This window comes from Saccopteryx leptura, chromosome 3, assembly GCF_036850995.1.
Source record: "Saccopteryx leptura isolate mSacLep1 chromosome 3, mSacLep1_pri_phased_curated, whole genome shotgun sequence".
NCBI classification, from domain to species: Eukaryota; Metazoa; Chordata; class Mammalia; order Chiroptera; family Emballonuridae; genus Saccopteryx; species Saccopteryx leptura.
In genome coordinates this window covers 362062736-362075117 of record NC_089505.1, presented here as the reverse complement: position 1 = coordinate 362075117, position 12382 = coordinate 362062736, and the positions used below count along the sequence as shown (strand labels likewise).

The window sequence follows — 12382 nt, the reverse complement described above, 5'->3', positions numbered from 1 at the left end:
GGTCAGTAGTATCCGCTCTTTGAAGAGGGAGAATTGAGAAAGGCAGCAGGTGGGGAGGGAGGAAGCCATGGGAAAGAAAAGTTGGGAACCTGAGAAGAAAGAATGATGGACCAAGCCGGTGCCAGAGCTGCAAGTCGAAGGGGTAGGAGCAAGGGCACTTAGGGAAGAACTCATCCGATCACGTGGAGGAACACCTCCCATTCTGAGATGGGAGAAAAGAAACAAGGAATGGAAAGGTTGAGGGTCGCTGAATAGTTCTTCATGGAAGAGCACTGCAGGTTTTCATTTCTATGGTCCCGGCGGTAAGGCTTTGTGCTGGGAAAGGTTGACAAGGTGTGTGGAGGGAAAGGGGTGGGGCTGGTGGGGCTCATTTCCTGGGTTTAGGCGCTAAGAAGAGAGATTGTAACTTGGTTCCAAAGCTGGTGCTTTGCTGGGTGGGAAGGCAGAGGAATGGAAGATCTTCTGCTTCCCTATTTCAGCTCTGCTCTCCCTAGTATCTGACACCTTTACTTGGCTGAGTATCCTGATAAGATGAATTGAGATGACAGCTTGGTCACATGAAGGTCCTGGGGTGCAGTGTAGTATAATGAAACTGGCTATAATCCAGGGGTTGAAATGCTGACTCGATCCCATGACACAGAGCGTTAGCTGCTTGAACCTGGGGTAAGCTACACAATCTCTTGGAACATCTGTTTCATCGTTTGCAAAAGAATTTTAAGCATTGAGCTTATATCCATACAGCTTCTGACTCATTGTAGGCATGAGAAAATGCTTGTTCTTCTTTTCTTTATCAACACCCCCCCTCCAAGAGAATATCCCTTGTAAGACTGAACTCAGAGGACCATAGATTACTTTCTCATAGTTGAATGTCCATACAGCAGAACAATTTACTTGGAGAAATAAATGTATATCCTCAGTCAAGTTGAGCAAGCCATGGAACACTAGGATGATTCTTTAAAAAAAAAAGAAAATAACTCTCATCCTAACCTTCTGTCTTTTTAGGGATTTAATCTAGCATGAGTGAGTGTCTATATGAGTTACTGCACCACAAAATACCATGATATCCACTCTCCATTTTCCAAGAGGGCACAGACTGAATTAGGCCCAAAGATGCCTACCACAGTCGCCAATCCAAATCTCTGGCTTAAGGAAGGAGTCTCCGATTATTAGAGATTATTAAACTCACGTTTCTAATAAACCAGAGCTTCAAATATGAAAGGGCAGGCAACTCACTCTAAAGCAAAGCTAATTACATAAAATAATTAAAAAGACATCTCTGTACTCACGTTCAACATTTGTCATTTCCACTGTCCGCCATTGTTAGCAGAAAGAAGGACAAGCCTAATAGTTTCCTAAAGAAACCACACTGTTTATTTCTGACCCAGGCCATAGGAAGTGTCCAGAGTTCCTTCTCTCCTACCGCTAATACCAAGGCAGGCCACCTTGGGACTCAGCTGGGTGGCCAGTCCCACGTGAGTCCCATCTGTTGCTGCAAACGCCCCGAGTGCTGTGCTAACTAAGGAAAAGGAGGAAATCGCGCGGTCTCTTCCTTTCCCTGCCCTCCGAGTCGCTGCTGCCGGCGGAAGTCATTGGCTTTTCGGTTCTCCTTTGCTTTTTAGTGTCCAGCTGGAGTGCCTGGTAGCCACTAGGCACTCAGAAAGAAGTTAGCTAAATCGAATCCTCGACCTGCCTCAGGAGGGAGGGAGAGGAAGGGTTGGGGGAGAAGGTTCTCACATTTGCCGAAAGAAGTCCTCTTAAAAACTAGGAAGTAGGCCCTGGCCGGTTGGCTCAGCAGTAGAGCGTCGGCCTGGCGTGCGGGGGACCCGGGTTTGATTCCTGGCCAGGGCACATAGGAGAAGCGCCCATTTGCTTCTCCACCCCCCCCCTTCCTCTCTGTCTCTCTCTTCCCCTCCCGCAGCCAAGGCTCCATTGGAGCAAAGATGGCCCGGGCGCTGGGGATGGCTCCTTGGCCTCTGCCCCAGGTGCTAGAGTGGCTCTGGTCGCGGCAGAGCAATGCCCCGGAGGGGCAGAGCATCGCCCCCTGGTGGGCAGAGCGTCACCCCTGGTGGGCGTGCCGAGTGGATCCCGGTTGGGTGCATGTGGGAGTCTGTCTGACTGTCTCTCCCCGTTTTCAGCTTCAGAAAAATACAAAACAAACAAACAAAAAAAAAAAACTAGGAAGTAAGCATGATTAAGGGAGATCACAGCAAATATATGAGATCGTAGATGTTAAACTCTACATAGCTATATATAGCTCGGCCAATTATGACCTGCACGACTTTGAGGAAATCACTGAAACGATTTGCATCTCAGTTTCTTCATCTCTAAACAGAGATAACTTTGGTACCTATCTGATTTTAAAGGGGGTTAAATTAGTTAAAATTTTTAAGAACCGTAGGGCAGTGCCTTAGAATACAGTATGTGCTCTGTAAGAGTTTATAACATGAACATGATGTGTATAGAGTTTAGTCTAGACATCTCATAAATATTAGTTAAGTTAAGCAAACCAGATTAGTAGAGAGAATGCATTTTTTCTTCATTTATTACTTGCCTGTTCTCTTTTATTTCTTCTAAATGTTCAATAATGTTCAATGTGACAAAGTCATATGTCTATTAAATGTTTTTAGGAAATGGGTTGGGATTTATATGCAAATCCACTAAAAATAGATGCTTATCAGGGCTGGAGAAGAACCACCTCGGATACTTTTGCATAAACACCTGTCAGGACACTACTAACGGCCTGAACAAATGCCTCTCCAAAGAGATTTTTCTTTTCTGTCACAAATTTTCTGATGCAAAACAGGCAATGGCCGTGAAGTGAGGGTGAAGGCCGGGGTTGGAACTGTCCAGAAAACGACACAAGCTCTCATCTTACTGGCATTCTTACCTCTTCTGGGGTATGCTGAGTTTCACCCAGATGTGAAAACTTCGTTGCAAAATAGAGAGCATCACCAGGACTCTCTAAGCCAAGAAAAAAATATCACTTTCCAACTCTAGCCACTCAAACCTAAGACAATGGGTCCTTTTTCCTTCCCCTGCTGGGCATGCAAAATGACTCCCCCTGCTTAGAGGGAAAGAGGAAGGGGAGAGAGAGACCCACTCGTCCCTTGACCAGCCCTGCTCCCTTCCCCCAGCCCATCCTGACAGCCTCCTTCTCTTGACCTCCCAGTCCAGCTCTTGGTTGTGAGACTCAGTGACCAGGAGAAAAGGTCAAGTGGTAACCACAAGAGCTGACATTTACTGAGTGCTGATTCAGTGCCAGGCACTGTCCTCAGCCAGTCACATGCATCAACTCGTGTCATTATGACAACAGCCCTTCTTTGGGACTGCTATAAATATCACCATTTCACAGAGGAGCAAACTGAGACTCAGACAATCTCACTGGAAAAGACTAGAGCTAGAATTTAAACCCAGGCCAACGAACTCTTGTGTCCACTGCTCCTCAAAGTGTGATCTAGAGACTGGCTCCAAGGCATGACCTATTACCAGTTGTTGATAAGTATAGAAAATGAGGATAAGCACTAGGAAATTTTCTAGCAATTTGCTGATCGCTTGGCATCCAAGAGTATGAGCAGTTTTGTTTTTTGTTGAACCCACACAGCAAAGTTCACATGGTATGGGGTACGTGACAGTTACACACAGTAGGGCCACATGTCGATCCACCGGCGACTGGAAGTTAAAACACTAGTTCTTCACCATACATGGGGTGATAAGGAATGCTCTAAAAACTCAGTGCTTGCTATGACTATAATACACTCATGATATATAAATGTATGTAGAGAAGGGAACAGCAAATCAGGAGCCAGAATATGATAAACAATGGGCATGAGCAATAATTAAGGGATATTGCATGTTCAGAGTTGCTAAGTGCCATGGAAAAAATTTAAAGAGTAGAGCAAAGTAAGTTACCCACAGTTGGGGAGGGGCCTACAGGATTACACAGAGGTCATTAGGAGAGTGTGTGACCCTTTTCCCTGGGCAGATAGGCCACTTATCTGTTTAGTTTGCCTTGACTTCCCCCTGTCACTCCCTCTCATATATCCTGGTTCTCCTATTTTTCCCTGAAGCTATTTACACAGAATCATTGAAATAATCTAAACATAACAAGGCAATGTATCCTTTGCCAACCAGGAAAGCCCAGTCCATCACAAGATGTATTCCAAAGCTCAATTATGGGTTTGGAAGAGATGATCTCTGAGATCTCTTCCAACTTTGGAATCCCATGATTTTGGTAAAAAAAAAAAATGTTTATACTGCTCTCAGGGGAATAAACCTTACCCAAGAGGCTTATTTGATATGATTCATTCATTAATCTATTCATTTATTCAATGTACACCTATTGATCACCTACTTTGAGTCAGGCATTTTCTTAGGCATTGATGTTTTAGTGATGCATGAGATATAGAGTCTGCCTTTGAGAGTTTCAGAATTCAGCAAAAAAGCCAGACGTATAAACATAAAAAACGTCCACATAGGTCTTCAGTGCTACAGTGCATGTCTGGACAGAGTGCTATGAGAATACAGGTGAGGAAGAACACAATTCCTCTGGGCAACAGGAAAGGGAAAGTCACAGCAGAACTGACAGGTGGTGACACAGACTCTAGGCTTTGGAGAATGAAGAGGAGTTGGCCTTTTTGTGAAGGGAGAAGAGAAGCCAACGGAGGCAAGCAGGTGGATGCAGAGACATCACACTGGCTGACTCACAGGAGAAACAGCTGAGTCTGCGTGTTACGTTGTCCACATGTGTGGATCAGGACTGGGCTCTTTTGTTTGTTTTGTGGTAGTTGTGAATATCAGTTTTACCCCAGTGTGTGATTTCAGATACACAAGCACACACACCAAGGTCATCACTTTCTTTCTTTGGTCCTCCATTTCTTTATTTATAACAAGATGTGGGGTCCCAGTGTCAAGAACTTGTAAATTCCATGAGTGATTCACCATGTGAGTTCCCATGCCCAGCACATAAGCACATATAGGCACTCAGATTTGGTTGAATCAATAAATGCATGAGTCATTGTCATTAATTATCACTAATATCCTTTCAACTCTCTTTGCCATTTTTAGAACCTTTAGATTTTCACCAGCTTTGGATAAACCATTTGCCTGCATGCCCCTGACAAAGGATATTTGTGGGTTAAGCGTACACGTGAATGTACTTGCATATATTTAAATAAATAGGCATACAAGATCAGAGCATTCAAGAGTCATGGGGGGAGGGGCTAGCATAGGAGAGAGAGGGTTGATCAGAGAAAGGCTTGACATCAAATTAGTTTTAGTGATTGAGGGCCAGCTGTCCGTTTCTCATCACTTTCTCCCACTTCCCCTTCCATGAATTAGAAGCGATTATATTTTCCTAATCCATCACACTTCGGTTGTAATCACACGTTTGGATGCATCTCTCAGTCACACTCAGAAAAGGACGGGGCTCCAGAGTGAGGTACAGACATTCCCTCTTGGCACAAGCTGCTTACCCTGTTTCCAAAAGTACTCCTTGTTCACCAGAGCTTTCTAGAAGCTCCTCCACTGCCCCAGGAATGACTTCATCCACTTACATAAAAATTCTTGATCTTTTTTTATTATAGAAATTTTTTAACATAAAAAGAATCCTTGAGTGAACCCCCTTTAGATCACGCAGCTTCAACAATCATCAGCATTTTGCCAATATCCCCTCTCGCCCATCTGTGCCCTCCCTCGATGTGCTTGTTTATTTCTCTGCCTGCTGGATTGGCTTAAAGCAACTCCCAGATGCTACATCATTTCATGTGTAAATGCTTCGGTATGAATTTCTGAACAATCAGGTCATGTTTTGTTTGTGTGGTTTCCCTAACACCACGACAGCCGTGCACCTAGTAAACCATCAGCACTCCCTTCATCCTATGCATGGTCTACAGTCAAATGTCTCTAATTATCTAGAAAGATGTCTTGATGCAGTTGGTTTATGTGCATCGGGACAAAGCACAATCACACACTGCATGTGCTTGTCTGTTTCAATATGGCAATTTTAGGCAGTTGACTTGAAATATTTACTTTTTTTTCCACCCTAACTCAAGGCTGAAAGGCTAAAATACTCAGGAAAGGGAGAATAAAAGTGGTCTAGCTCAGCCTGTTGCAACAGCACCATTTTTCTAATAAAGATTTTCATTCAGATCATGCTTGCGGCAATCTATAATATGCAAATGTGGAGGTGAGTCCATGTGTCTCAGCATGGAGGCCTTCACCGCTGCCCCTTCCAGGAATACAAACTGGAGCGACACTCCGGTGAATGCACAGAAGGGGATCACTGTGCTCCTCCCATCCACTCTGCTACCGTTGAATCTTCCCAGATAGTTATTGTAATAATAATGCCATATTATATTTTTATATAGCGAGTTAGAGCTTACGTAGTACTTCCGTGTGTATTCAACTTACTATCGCCAAGAGTCTACATTTTATGGAAAACGCTTCCACTCACAGGACTTCCCAATAAGCCCGTGAAAGAAGACAGGTGTAACCCCTTTTGTACAGATGTGAAAGTGGACTCAGCGATATTAAGCAACTGAGACCCCATAGTCAGTCCGTGGAGTTAAATATTGGGTCCTTGTTCAAATGATATCAAATCCAGAAACCTTTTGACCAGATGTGCCATGCCTTAACTTCCATAGAAATGCCCCAGACCTGCCTCCTCCTACAAACACCCTCTAGCCACCCGCTACCTGGTGAAATCTTATTTATTCCCTTTGGTACTGCCCTGGGTAGTCACTGTAAAACAATAGACAAGACTAGGAATAAGAGGTAAAATTATTTGAGAAATGTTCAAGAGGTAGAATGATCAACATTCCCAGTCTTCCCTGAATAGGGACCTGTCGGCGTTACAACTGGGACGTTCCCGACAAATCAGGATGAATCGTTCACCCTATATTGGCACATACGAGCTTCATGACTGACTATGCATAGGAATTCAGGAAGAGGATTGAGTCACTCTGGATAATTGAATGGATGGCGGGGCACATATTGAAGCAGAAGATATTGAATAAAGAACAGGTATGGCAGGAGCGAGAAGAGAGTTTAAAATACGTGATCCAATGAAAATGTGAAAAAGCAGCGGAACAAACGGGTAAATCTGGTCTATTATTATTCATTGCAGCTAACAGCCAAGTACCCCTTGTGTAAGGAACTATTAAAATCGGCGCATGTTGACTTACTTATTGATGTAGCTCCGTTTCATACTTAAATAGGCAAAGAAGTTACTCGAGGAAATGCTATTTGAAAATGCCGCCGCTGGAACTGAAACTCCGATGAACCTGCGTTGGAAAGCGGCCTTTTCTGTTTCCCCATTGTGTGACCTTGCACAGGACTCGGGGAGTCTGATCAACTCGGCCTTGAATAAAACGGACGCGATGTTGAGAGCAGACTACGGGAGGCAGGAGGAGGAAAAACATCCATTAGATGCCAGACCCAGAGAGAGCAACTCTTACCATCAAGGTAATTTTTAGAAGGTAGGAAAAAAGTAAGGGGAGTTAACTCCAGAAAGGCAAACTATAGATCAAACCATTGGAGGACCGAAAATCTAGCCATTTATTCAAATGAGAGAGGACGACACAAAAGTCGGGTGGCGTGGTTCGGGAGTCAAACTGATGGATCCCAATCGGGACTCCATTAACCTACTAAGTTATGTAATGTCACATTTTCTCAGCTGGAAGGCAGTAGTAATGATGCTAGGTCTTACCCAACCATCTCATTTGAGGTTGAGCATTGAACAGGGTAATTTATGGAAGGTGCTTTACACATGAATCTAGCAGTGTCTAGCCAAGAAACAGGAATCCCTTAGGTCAGTGGTCCCCAACCTTTTTTGGGCCATGGACCGGTTTAATGTCAGAAAATATTTTCACGGACCGGCCTTTAAGGGTGGGACGGATAAATGTCTCACGTGACCGAGACAGGTGTCAAGAGTGAGTCTTAGACGGATGTAACAGAGGGAATCTGGTCATTTTTAAAAAATAAAACATCGTTCAGACTTAAATGTAAATAAAACGGGAATAATGTAAGTTATTTATTCTTTCTCTGCGGACCGGTACCAAATGGCCCACGGACCTCTAAACACAGGCACACTGCCTTAGATCTCTCAATAAAGAGAATTTAACACTTGGGATTAGCTACTTGGATGATGAAAAAACTATGTGAAATATGGGGCAGTGAGGCAACTCAGCAAAGCACAGCAGCAGGGAGTGAGCACCTGCTCTGACCCCTGCTCTGAGTGGAGGGACTCTGAAACTCAGCAGGATGACCGGGGCTGGACAGTAATGAATGGGAGCTTAGAGGAAGGGGCTGACGTGTGGAGGGGAGAGCTGTAGAGCAGTACCAGCGGCAGCCAGTGTCACCCGAGGGTGGGCAGACACAGTGACTTCCCCCACTAGGGTTCCCATTGGCTACCGCTACTTCTCTATGATGCATAGCAGAATGGGTTGGGCAAGGCACAGATCTAGGAGCAGTGAGTTAACATTCACAGCATGGTATGTGGGCACCTCGTAAGAGCTCAAAAAATGTTAGCTCTTGTTAAGTACCCATCATGGCCGAGACCATGAACCAAGCACAAGTACAAGGGGTACTGGTGTGAGTAAAACAGATGTGGAAATCACCATGCAGGGGGAAATGCAGAATTATATAAAATAGCACCTGATGGTATGTACAAATGAGAGAGACAGGAGGCAATGGGAAAGAAAAAATGGGGGAGCTAGCAGTCTGGGCAAAGTCAGGGAGGCGCATGGAGATCACTCTACTTAATCCAAGATCTGCAGCCTGAGTCGGCGCAGCCAGGTGAGGTGGGGGGAAAAAAAAAACCCAGGTAGAGGAAGAACACACACAAAGGCACGCTGGAGATTATGACAGCATTTCAGGAGACTGAGGCAGGACACACGACAGGGAGAGCGAGCCATTGAACGTGCCATTCAGACCAGGGCGATCTTTTCTGCTCAAACCCACAAGCGGCTTTTTGCCACTGATGGAGTTCATCAAACATCTGTGCTGCAGGCTACAAGCTTCTCCGTCAGTTGTCTTCCAGTCCCCACGGGGAGCCAATGCTGGGATCCACCTAAGACGTACTGCATCAAGTCAAAGCCCCGGGCTATGTCCCCAGCCTCATTCGTTCCCACTCGGACCCTTTTTATGCCACACCGAACTCAAGAGGTTTCCTCAAACACTCTAAACACAGGCTTCCTCATTCATTTTAACGGCCCGTCTCCTTGGGTACTTTCTCCCACTGGCTTGCACAATGGGTTCCTGAGCTCACTGAGTGTCTGCTCATCTGCCACGTCCTCCAAAAGGTCCAACTCAGCCTTCATGTTTATCTTGCTAATGCAATTTACGTTTATTTCGGTCTCCTTCCTCTACATCCTAAGCTCCAGGACAGCAGGAACTGTCCCTAGCTTGCTCGTCATTGTGTTTTTAGCACCTTAGCATATATCAATATTAAATGTTCAATACATTGTTGTTAACTGGAAGAAATATCCACAGGTAGCCTCGACCTGGAGTCTTCCAGGACCTAGTCTTCAAAGACACAGGAATTCATACGCAGGGAAAAGAAGAGAGCTGCGTACCTAAAACCTGGGTAGGATATAAATGAGACGTGATCTCAGGCCAGGCAGGGGCTGGTCCCCGGGACTGAAGACAGAGGTCTGGAGGGACCAGCAGCAAGAACAACTCAGTGCTGTTGTCCCCAGAGGGACTTACCGGGGGCTCTTGTCACCCCATTAAATGTAATCTCTAAATAAAGAAAATAAGAAGAAAAAAATAAGTTCCTCAAATAAAGAAAACTTCAGTGCTCAAGGCTGAGACTGAGCAGAGCCTTAAGACAGTCCACTAAACTCACAGTGGCCGGCAAACTCATTAGTCAACAGAGCCAAATATCAACAGTACAATGATTGAAATTTCTTTGGAGAGCCAAATTTTTTAAACTTAAACTATATAGGTAGGTACATTCCCTATCGAGGTAGCGCCCGCACGTGGTATTTTGGGGAAGAGCCACACTCACGGGGCCAAGGAGCCGCATGTGGCTCGCAAGCAGTTTGCTGACCAGGGCACTAGAGCAAAGGAGACCTGTAGAAATGTGACCCTTTCAGGCCATGGCTGGACAGTGTGAGATGCCAAATCCATCTTCAACTTTTCTTCAAATGCAGGCCTCTGTGACTCCCTCTTGTAGAGATTTCCTTATTTGATAAATGAGATGTAAACATTTTCTGGGGGATCCCAGTAGAACAGTAAAAATAACAGGAAGCACTCAGCTCTGTTAATTGTGCATCTTAATGTGCCATCGAGACATTTGTCATGCCAATGCATTTCCTTCCGATGCCCAACCCGGATGTTTCAGGAAGCCCAGTTAATCTTATGGGAAATTAAGCAGCAGAAAGATTCTGCAGTTGTCCTGGTCTAGACTCTGATATTGATCATGGAATAGACAAATTGGAGGAACGAGGTAAAGTGGCCTCCTTGCGTCTTAGACATAAGTACAAATGCTCAGTGGAGAGTGACCTTTAACGAACGCAAATATACTTTATAAAGCATCACATCTGTGACTCTTTTCAAAGTGTATGCTAATGGTCAGCTAGACAGTCCTCTCTCAGCTTCCTCTGATTCACTTAGGAAAACTCCTGAGAGCCCACTGAAGGGTTTAGATGTTTCTCATTGATGTCTGCTTTTCAAATGTATGTCAAGTCCAGGCATTTGTATTGTTCCCATTAAAGTTTAAAGAATTCAAGTGGTGAAAATGATACACAATAGATGGGCAACAATAGAGACTCCTAAAGACTACGTATGCCAACCCCAACATGTTGTAGCCCCAGGAAATCTGCGTCTCAGAAAAATTAAGAGACATAAAAATGGTCAATTGGTGAGGTTCCAGGGTTCTGAATCTTAGCCATGCTATGTACTTGTTATATAGGTAACCCTTTATTTGGAAATAATATCCTATCTACCTCATAGGTGCTATGTAAACATCTAACATATATAGGCACTTAGCAAATAATATTGATTTTATTAGAAACACTTATGAAACACCTGGTTCTCAATAAAGCTAATATGCGTCTATACCAAGACCATAGGACAAGAATTTCTAAAATATGTGAATCATTATTTACTTATTGTATAACCATTAAATACAAATCCTTTAGTTGGCTGACATTTTAAGACTTAAAATAAATCACAGCTACAAATAATCTTCGACTTGTAAGCACCTAAAGACCTTGGCAATTCTCAACTTCATCGTCCACAGGATGTTAACATTATTTTTCTAGCAAACCTGGCCAACTGTTATGCTAGAACCATTGCAAATGATGATGAGAGACCACCAGACACCCAGACATGTCATTATATACTGAGGAACTTAAAGTGAAATTCCCTGAGAACAAATGAAAAGTATCTTCTTATTACTTCCAGACATAAGCTGGGGGCTTACTTTCAGGAGCCACCAGAATATAGATTCTTGGCAAGTATTTGAGAGCAGATTTATTTCTCTCTTTCATCTTTTTGACTCTTGGAAAAGGTCCTTAATTTCATATAGCTAATTTTCACGATTTCTAGACCAACTCAGCCCTAGTCTCTGACCACCCTCCATACTGGACGCTCCTATTAGCACCTGCTTCATTTCATTGATGTCTTTTAGGCAGAACTTCCACCAGTATCCACAGAAGTGGTCTAGCCAATGTATTTCCATGAACAGAATTCATGTTTTCATCCTAAATGATGGACATCAATTGTTTAATTTACCTCATTGGTTTCTTTCTTGATGTTCATTTGTTAAAGTCATTTTGAATGACATAATCTTTCTCTTCCCTCTGTCTCCCTTCTGTGGCATTGCCTAAAGAACAGACAAAACTAGAAAGTAGTCCTGACATTCGATAAAATACAACACAATTTTATGTTTAAGACTCTCAACAAAATGGGTGTAGAAGGAAAATATCTCAACATGATAAAGGTCATATATGATAAACCATCAGCTAACATCATATTAAATGGCACAAAACTGAAGGCTTTCCCCCTTAAATCAGGAACAAGACAGGGTTGTCCACTCTCTCCACTCTTATTTAATGTGGTACTAGAGGTTCTAGCCAGAGCAATCAGACAAGACAAAGAAATAAAAGGCATCCATATCAGAAAAGAAGAAGTAAAGGTATCACTTTCGGCAGATGATATGATCCTATACATCGAAAACCCCAAAGAATCCACAAAAAGACTACTAGAAACAATAAGCCAATACAGTAAGGTCTCAGGATACAAAATTCCATACAACAGTCCATAGCCTTTCTATATGACAACAATGAAACATTTGAGAACAAACTCAAAAAAATAATCCCCTTCATAATTGCAACAAAAAAATAAAATACCTAGGAATAAACATAACAAAGAATGTAAA

At 43.5% G+C, this 12382-nt stretch overlaps 1 long non-coding RNA gene across 1 annotated transcript; it reads left to right on the top strand.

The window, feature by feature from the left end:
- Positions 1-49: 49 nt before the first annotated feature.
- Positions 50-9713, top strand: LOC136398085 (uncharacterized). The gene is made up of 4 exons (XR_010749985.1): positions 50-333; positions 6836-7020; positions 7215-7461; positions 9490-9713. It is a non-coding gene; the product is annotated as an uncharacterized lncRNA (long non-coding RNA).
- The last annotated feature ends 2669 nt before the right edge of the window (positions 9714-12382 follow it).